This window comes from Ipomoea nil, unplaced genomic scaffold (genome assembly GCF_001879475.1).
Source record: "Ipomoea nil cultivar Tokyo-kokei standard unplaced genomic scaffold, Asagao_1.1 scaffold2510, whole genome shotgun sequence".
NCBI classification, from domain to species: domain Eukaryota; kingdom Viridiplantae; phylum Streptophyta; class Magnoliopsida; order Solanales; family Convolvulaceae; genus Ipomoea; species Ipomoea nil.
This window is the reverse complement of record NW_017618938.1, coordinates 179,632-189,766: the sequence shown is the minus strand read 5'-3', so window position 1 is coordinate 189,766 and position 10,135 is coordinate 179,632.

The window sequence follows — 10,135 nt, the reverse complement described above, 5'->3', positions numbered from 1 at the left end:
CATGGTAGAAGTAGTTATTAAGGATTTTTTTTAACACTTCTCCATGAAATAGCCCCACCGGCCATTATGAAGACGTACCCAGAAGTTGATCTCCAAGAATCAACACAGCCAGCGAAGTCCGCATCAGAATAACCAACAACATCCAGGATATTCGTCTGCCTAAAACCCAAATTGAAGTCTTTGGTACCTTTGATAGACCCAGTATGCCCCGGGACCTATCCCTATGAATCTTTATGCCAATGACATAAGATGCTTCACCCATATCTTTCATATCAAAATTTTTGGAAAGGAACTGTTTCACGTCGCAAAGCATCCCCACCTCATTAATGGCGAGTAGGATATCATCCACATATAAAACAAGGTAAAAGATTTTACTCCCACTAACTTTCTGGTATATACAAGGATCTAAGGGACTTTCAACAAAACCAAATGAAGAAATGACCCCGTCGAACTTAATATACCACTGACAGGAGGCTTGTTTTAAATCGCATATGGACTTCCTAAGCCTACACACCAAATCCTCACAACCTCTAGAAGAGAAACCTTCAGGTTGTTTCATATAAACTTCCTCTTCTAGATCACCATTTAGGAACGCGGTTTTCACATCCATTTGTTGCAACTCCAGATTTAAATGTGCAACTAAAGCCAGAATGATTCAAAGAAAATCATTATTTGATACAGGAGAAAATGTCTCCTTGTAATTAATTCCTTCTTTTTGAGTAAATCCCTTAGCAACGATGTGACACCCCGTAAATCTAAATGCTAATTGGGATTAATTAAGGAATTAATCCTAGCCTTCCTTGGTAATTTCTTCCTAAAATCCTAAAATTTCATAGTCGAAGGACTAGAAATTGACTAGTTTCTTGGTGTACCTTGTGCCTTGTGTGTTGTACCTCAATCCCTTATTCATCCAAACCTTAGTAAGGGTAACTTGGTCTTTTCACTAGTGAGAGGTGCTCATATTTACCTAGCAAGACCTCTTGTCTTCATTCCATGCTAGCCAAAGTTCTAAAAACTCTCCAACCTCTCTCTAAAAGAATCCTAGCTTGCTCTCCAAGTCAAAAAGGGAACTTCCAAGCTTTGCATAGTCTTCCACAAAGATTCCAACTTTCCAACACTACAAGGCTAGGAATGGTAAGATCTATCCTTCCCTACCTTTTCCTTACAAGATTCCTCGATCTTTTCTCTAAATCTTTCTTCTACCTTGTGGGTTTTGGGAGTTTGTAGAAGATCTAGTGGTGGGTGAAGTGCTACGTTGATCTAGAGGAGCTTTGGTCTTGCTTTGAGGTTGAAGAAGGTGTTCGTGGTCTACAAGAGGTAACCCATGCTACACGAAACCTATTTTCACTTGATAATAATGTGTTAATGTTTTTAATGTTCAAAACCCCCATATTATAATTGGCGATATTATTATGGCATAACTAAGATAGGTTTAGAGTTTGTCCGTCCAGCTCTACAGTCGTCTGATCAATCAGAAGCAACAACAGAAGGACTGACACTGAAGATCTGATTTAGGAAGCTGATTTCTAAAAGTCTTACGCGGTATTATCATACAAGTTTGGAAAGAAGATCAGCGTATATTTTCAAGAAAGGTATGGACCTAATCTTCTGAGATTACATTCCTCTTTTATAGTCCTACCTTCTACAATCAAAGTCTTTTATGGAGAGAGTTTATTGAAGAATCTATAAGTACCCTCACTCGAAGAGATTTAGGGTTATGCCGAAAATATGAAGAAACACTCCCCATCTGCTATATGAGATTAGATCTTTGATTGTCATGTATCTTATCAATACAATATGTTCATGGTGATTAAGATGATGAACTTGAGAAGAATCACTGCTGCTTAAACGAAAGGACACTGTGATCACACTGTTGTGGGAACAACTATAAAGAGCGTCATTGAAGTGGACTGCATCAGAGTGGGCTCTCCAGGTGAAGGGATTTCATTGGACTTCTGTATGTATGGCTCTCCATCTTCAACAATCCACTAAACCTGTGTAGACAGGGTATGTACCTTGTGTGGGGCACTTGGGTAAGATTATTGTATATCTACATTTGTACATTGGATTATGATTTAGTGGATTGGACGCCTATGTGATCGTCCCCCAGACGTAGATACACACTGTATCGAACTGGGTAAATATTCTGTGTCGTTGGGTTTGTGCTCTTATCTTTTTCTTTCATCTTCTCCACTACTTATTATTACTGACTGACTCCGTAACTGAATCAATCAGTAATCTCTGACAGTTGCTTAATTCTGTTAATCTATCTAAAAAGAGAATATGCAAAATTACATGTGGTATCAGAGCTTTTAAGTCTACATAGTGACTTGATCCGACGGGTTGTTTTTAGTTTTGCATTCTCTCTGTCTTTCGCAAGTTTTTTCTGTGTGTTCATTGGCTGGTTGTTTGTATTCAGGATGGATGGAAGTATGAAACCACCAGAACTAGATGGTCATAACTACTCTTTCTGGAAGGCTCGCATGGAGATATATCTTCAAGCACAAGGTACCAGGGTTTATCGTACTGTTCTAACTGGGTGGAGTCGTCCCACTAATCAAAATGCACAAGGAGTTACTGAAGATAAGCCCATGGAGACTTGGACAGGCGATAAAATGAATGCCTCGGATCTAAACAAGAAGGCATTAAATTCAATTGTAGGATCTTTGCATGAATCTGTATTTACTCTTGTCACAGGAGTAAAAGAGGCTAAACGAGTTTGGGAAATTCTTTAAACTAGATTTGAAGGAACTAGTGATGTCAAACAGTCAAAGCTACAAATGGTTTTGTCAGAATTCGAGGCACTCAGAATGACTGAAGAAGAAACCATTTCGACCTTCCACAGTAGGGTTCAGAATCTTATGAACCGAGCCTCAATCCTTGGAGAACCTTTCACTGATGAAAGAGTGGTCAAAAAAATCATTCGATCTTTACCTAAACGCTTTCGAATGAAAGTAACTGCTATTCAGGAACACACAGGTTGGGAAAAGAAGACTGTTGGAGAACTTATGGGAAGCTTACACACATATGAACTAGAAGTTCTTGCTGATGATGATCTTAGAAGCAACAGAAAAGGAAAGTCAGTGGCCTTTGTGGCTGAGGCTGATCGAGAATCTGACACAGACGACATAGATGATGAAACCTTGGCTCTTCTAACCAAAAATTTCAAGAAAATCTTAAAAGGTTTCAACAGAAAGAGACAAGGTCAGTCTACCTGTAACACCCCGTGTTACGACCCCTAAGATCAATTAAATCATTTAATCAATTACCCAAAAGAAAGAATTAAAACACAATAATTAATTAGGAAAGGCCCACCATAGTCCACGGACCCTTATCCCTAAACCCAACCCTTAGTCCCGAAAGAAATAGAATTAGCAAGCTCATAATATTAGTTCCCAACTAGGACTCCTAAATATATAAATAGGGGACTTAAGAGGCACCTAGAAACCCCCACCACAAGAATAACGCCCACCACCCCAAAGAGCTCCAAGAATCCCCCTAGAAGAAATCAAGAAAGCAAGAAAGCTTAAAGAAAGACCCTTCATAGCCAAGGAATTAATTAAGGCTAAGAGGTAACCCATGTCTCAACAAAACCTATTTTCATAGTTATGATTCCCCCTTAGGGTTTCCCCATATTATTGTGTATTAATGGCTTGTGATGATTATGATTGATGATTGATGTGATGATCCCATGGGGGATCTTGATAATCTTGATATTGGGAGATTCTTGATAATTATGATGTTCTTGATGATTATATGGAGTTCTTGATGATTATGTGTTGTTCTTGATAATTGTATGATGCCCTTGATGCTTATGTGTTATTCTTACCGAATCTTGCAATTAGAAGGCGAATCGTATTCTTGTTGATATAAAAGTGATTAGAACCCTAGGTTGTATCGTATGATAATATTCTTGGATTATCGGGTGGGGTAATCGCATGTTTGGGTGTTGATTATGTTTAGAAAAGCATGATAGGTTATGTGCCGTTCGTTTCTCGTATTTGATCTGTTAATTGTCTACGTGTTGTCGTTGATTGCGTTGTAAAGTGTCTAAGTATGGCTTCGGGTTCCACAATGGTTCCCGGGGCGAAATTGTGTGATAAGAGTCAGTGGGGGGTAGGGGACCCGCCACCTACCCACGGTCGGAATGGTGATCCCGGCAGCGGGCAACCGGCGGGCGGGCAGCTGCCCGCCGGCGACCCGCTGCCCGGAATAGTGAATCCGACGGGTGGCCCCCCACCCACCGACTACCCGCTGGAATTTTCCCTATCTTGGGTTCCCGGCTTCCCCGTTTGATGTTTCCCCGTCCCCCGTGGTGTCCCAACGGACTCCGTTTATCGTGCCTATGACTAGTTTGATATTTCGGGTACCGTTCGTAGGTTTATGAGTCTATTATATTGCATGCTAGTTGAATTGGTATCCCGTTGACCTAGGTGAAAGAAGTATGAACCCCTTAGGACTATTCTTAGTATGTGATGGATCACGCATAGGTTTTGTTATACGTTTTCTCCCCCTTCCCAATGTGTTAATGTGGGTTGCATGTACTTGCTATGTGTTACGTGTGCATGTAACCCCGAGTTGGTTAAGATCAATCGGGCTATACAGGCAGTCGGGTGGGCTGAGAACCATACCGACTGTTAACCAGGCTGGTAGAGACCGGTCAGGTATATAAATATTATATAGGACTAAGTTCCACTATACGGGCAGTCGGATGGGCTGAGAACCATACTGGCTGTTAACCAGGCTGGTAGAGACCGGTCAGGTATACAAATATTATATAGGACAAAGGTCCACTATACGGGCAGTTGAATGGGCTGAGAACCATCCCAACTGTTAACCAGGCTGGTAAAGACCGATCAGGTATATAAATATTATGTAGGACAAAGGTCCATCAGTCGGTTGCGATCGGCTCCTCCGTAATGTGAGACGGGGCAGGGTGCTGCGGGGCCGTGTTAGAGCTATATGCACTGACCCTCATGTATGGGCATGCGATTGGTCCTGTGGCGCCAACAAAGTGTGCTATGTGATGAGATATGGAGGAGTTGTGTCTATGAGTATATTGGGGGATGTGACTAAGGGATTTATGCTGGGGATTGTTTATGTTGGGTTATGATTATTAATTGTGCTCAGCTTTATCTGTCTTGCCTGTTGTGGATTGTATACGACTGTTATAACTGTTGCTTGTGTCTAGCCTTATCTGTCGAGTCATTCCCGGTTTTAAAAGCTAGGGTCTCATAGGATATATCTTCATGCTTTAAAATGGTTTTCGTATATCTATATATATCTCTATACGTATTGTATTTCAACGCGTTGGAGTGGGTTACCACCATCTCTCGCTGAACAGATATATTTGGCTTTCAGGCACAGAAGATTAAGTCACTGGAGTGCGCTAGAGCTTGGAACATAGAAGTAGTTAGTTTCCTTTTCGGCCTGCGTGCCATGTTTATGCATTCATATCATTGAGACATTAGTTAGTTAGCCTGTGCACCTGAGTTCTCTAGCTCAGGTGTGGCATAGCACCCCGTACACTCGTACTCTGTTTGGGATTTAACGAGATTTCACATTTATTTTATAAGTTTTAAATATCTTGAAAATATGGGATGTTACACTACCAGGACACAATACAAAGGCAACAACTCCTCATATCAAAAGGCTGAAACATCACCTTTCTCTCAGAACAATCAATCTCAAACTGGCCGAACCAGACAAAACAGAAACAGTTCCACAGACACAGGTAAATCTCTCAACTGGTCAGTGCAGTGTAGGGAATGTGAAGGATATGGACACATACAGGCTGAATGTGCAACGTATCTCAAAAGGAAAAAGGCTATGTCGGTAGCTACTTTAAGCGATGATGAGGAGGAAACATCAAACGATCAGTCAGATAATAATGTGGGAAACTTTGTGGCCTTCTTTACTGCTACAGACCTTCAGTCAGAAAAAGATCAATCAGATGAAGAATCGTACATATCAACTGATGATTTTGAAGAGAGACATACTCAACTTGAAATAGAATTTGCAAAACTAGTTGCTAGCTGGGAACAACTTGTGAAAGTGAATAAGAATCTGAATGAAGAGCTGAAGCAAAGAGATGATCTTCTAAAGAAACTGAATACAGATCTAGTCATAAAAGAAGATCTCATCACTCAGATAAGGTCCAGAGAAGGAAAATTGATCAAGGAATTGGAGAGTCTGAAGAAAAATATCCAGATGATGGACACCACATCTACCCTAGATAAGATTCTAGACTCTGGCAGAAATCCTAATGACAAAAAGGGTTTGGGATTTGAACGAGGTGAATCTTCGAATAACGCACCCAAATTCATCAAAGAGGGTATGTCTAAGATCACAACTGATCATAACTATGAACAAGGACAGTCATCTCAGTCAGTGCAGAACAAGGGAAGGAGGTACGACCAGACTACTAATACTGGCCTGGGCAGATTAACTCATCAATCTCATTATTCAAGGTTTAAAAATAAGATTGTCAAAGTTAAATATTACACCCCTGTTTGTCACTACTGTCAAACGAAAGGTCATACTCGGCCTGAGCGTTATTTTTTCTACAGAGATCAAAGGAAGGAAAAATATCAGAATAAGACCATTACACCATTCACTCGACAGGTTTGGGTCAGGAAGTCAGAAGTTATCTGCTACCCCACCATTGTTCTGACTGCATCTACAACTGACGCTAGATGGTATTTTGACAGTGGGTGTTCCAGACATATGACAGGAAATGTTAAGTGTCTAATGGCTGTTCAACCGAGCAGTGGAGCTGTAACATATGGAGATGGACAAAAAGGGAGAATAGTTGGGAAAGGTGTCCTAAATGTACCAGGTTTACCTCAATTAGAAGAAGTCCTGCTTGTCAGTGGGTTGAAAGCGAATCTTATTAGCATCAGTCAGTTGTGTGATCAAAATTGGAATGTGTGCTTCGATCGTAACTGCTGCAGAGTTAGTGACAAAGCAAATCAACTAGTCATGTAAGGAACTCGATCCTCAGACAATTGTTACGTCTTGGCAAATGGAACTACTTGTCACTTATCCAAATCTGATGAATCAAAACTCTGGCATAGACGACTGGGTCACGTAAACTTCAGAGATATGGATAAGTTGATAAAACTGGAAGCAGTGAAGGGTGTACCTAAGATCAGAATAGATCCGGAAAAAATCTGTGGTGCATGTGCTATTGGGAAACAAATCAAAACTCCACACAAAGTAGTAAGAGGCATCACCACTGAGAAGTGCCTAGATCTTGTCCACATAGACCTCATGGGGCCAACACAAACTGAAAGCATTGGGGGAAAGAAATACATATTTGTGTGTGTAGATGATTTCTCTCGATACAGCTGGGTATACTTTCTGAGAGAAAAGACAGAAGCTTTCAAGGCTTTTAAAACTCTGTGTATTCAGAAGGAAAAGAATGAGTCTATAATAAAAGTTCAGAGATTGAGGAGCGATCATGGAAAGGAATTTGAGAACTCACTATATTCAGACTTCTGCTCCAAGCACGGTATATCACATGAGTTCTCAGCCCCTAGAACTGCTCAACAGAATGGAGTAGTGAAAAGAAAGAATCAAACTTTACAAGAAATGGCTAGAGTTATGCTACATGCCTCGCATCTGCCGCAGCACTTCTGGGCTGAAGCAGTACACACAGCCTGTCATACCATAAATAGGGTCTATCTTAAACCAGGAACAACCAAAACACCATATGAGATCTGGAAGGGTAAGAAGCCAAATCTGAAGTATTTTCATGTGTTTGGGACAAAGTGTTATGTGCTAGCTGATAGAGAACAAAGCGGGAAGTTCGAACCAAAGAGTGATGAGAGCATCTTCCTTGGATACTCTCCAAACAGTCGTGCCTACAGAGTCTACAACAAGAGGACTCAATCTGTGATGGAGTCAATAAACAGTGACAGATTCAGTGACAGAACTTCCTCTCAGTGATCCAATTGCCACTAATAGCAACAGTCAGCCCAAACCACAGGAATCGTCAGATGAAGATCAAGAAAGTTCGGATCAAGAGACAAACCTCATAAATGATACAGGTAAAGACAAACCCACCAGAACTCAGAAAAACCATCCATCAGATAACATTATTGGAGATCCATCAGATGGGATGAAGACCAGGAGCAGAATAAGAAATAATTTGACAGAAGTATCTGGGTCTGCATGTTATACCTCAAAGATAGAACCCAGAAATGTTAAAGGAGCCTTACAGGATGATCTATGGATCAAGGCAATGCAGGAGGAGCTACATCAGTTTGAGAGGAATCATGTCTGGGATCTAGTTTCAAGACCTGATGGTGTTAACGTAATTGGAACGAAGTGGATCTTTAAAAATAAAACTGATGAAGCAGGGAATATAGCAAGGAACAAAGCTCGGTTAGTGGCTCAAGGGTATTACTCAGATTGAAGGAATTGACTATGATGAGACTTTTGCTCCTGTAGCTAGACTCGAGTCAATTAGGATTTTGTTGGCTGTCGCATGCATTTTGGGATTCACTTTGTTTCAGATGGATGTCAAAACAGCATTTCTGAATGGCTATCTCCATGAAGATATTTATGTGGCTCAACCTAAAGGTTTCGAAGATCCAGATCATCCCTCATATGTCTATAAGCTTCGAAAAGCTCTCTATGGTCTCAAACAAGCCCCACAGGCATGGTATGAACGACTGACACAGTATCTGCTCCAGCATGGGTATAAACGAGGAAGTGTTGACAAAACCCTATTCGTAAAAACTATTGGAAGTCATGTAACCATTGCCCAAATCTATGTTGATGACATCGTGTTTGGATCAACCTTACAGAAATACACTGACGAGTTAGTAAAAGTGATGAAGGAAGAGTTTGAAATGTCCATGGTTGGTCAACTGACATACTTCCTAGGTCTACAGGTCAAGCAAAGTCCTGAAGGATACTTTATTTCACAAGAGAAGTATGCTAAGAATCTAGTTAAAAAGTTTGATCTGGAATCATGTAAATCATCCAGGACACCAATCTCCACCTCCACAAAAGTATCGAATGATGAAACTGGTGTATCAGTGGATAACACAGTTTATCGCAACTTGATAGGGAGTCTGTTGTATCTAACAGCCAGTCGACCAGACATAATGTTCAGTGTTGGAATCTGTGCAAGGTATCAATCTGACCCAAAGGAATCACACTTGATAGCTGCAAAACGCATTCTGAAATATTTTAAAGGATCGATGCAGTATGGTCTCTGGTACTCCAAAGACAGTGAACTAAGTCTGGTTGCCTACTGTGATGCTGATTGGGCAGGAAATATTGATGACCGAAAGAGTACTTCCGGGGGATGTTTCTTTGTTGTTAAAAACTTAGTATCATGGCTAAGCAAGAAACAGAATTCAATTTCACTAAGCACTGCAGAGGCAGAATACATAGCTGCAGGAGGATGTTGTACTCAGTTGGTTTGGATGAAATAGATGTTCCTAGATTATGGTCTCACTCAAGGGATAATGACACTCTATTGTGACAATGTCAGTGCTATTAATATTTCCAAGAATCCAGTTCAACATTCCAGAACAAAGCATATTGACATCAGGCATCATTACATCAGAGACTTGGTTGAATCCAAGGAAATTGAATTGGAATACATTCAAACTGACAAACAACTGGCGGATATTCTAACTAAGCCACTGGACGCCAATCGTTTTGAAATTCTCAGGTCTGCTCTGGGAATTTGTAAAATTGACTAATTAAAGCAGTTGGTCAATCAGAGAGGAGTGGTGTACATGGGTCAGTATTACGATTTGACTTTTTGAAGACTCCTCTCTATTTTTGTTAAGTGGTGTTATTTTGGCCTTAATGATATCTCAAAAAGATTTTAATCTTTTTTCGAAATTCAAATGTCTTTGGGTTCCGTTTCCTTCCTAAAAAGAAGCTGTACCGTTGTGTCAATCAATCGCGTCTGCATGATATTTGACAAGCCGCATTGATTAGGGTTCTTCACCCTTTAGTCTATTTGATACCGGGCCAAGAAGAGAACAGGCTTTCAAGCATCTCAGCACTCAAACCCTTTCTCTCTCAGCATATCTGCTCTCAGTATTGTATTTCTCTCCTCTCACAAAAATTTCTCTAATGGCGGACCCGGTAAGAAATATCATCATCA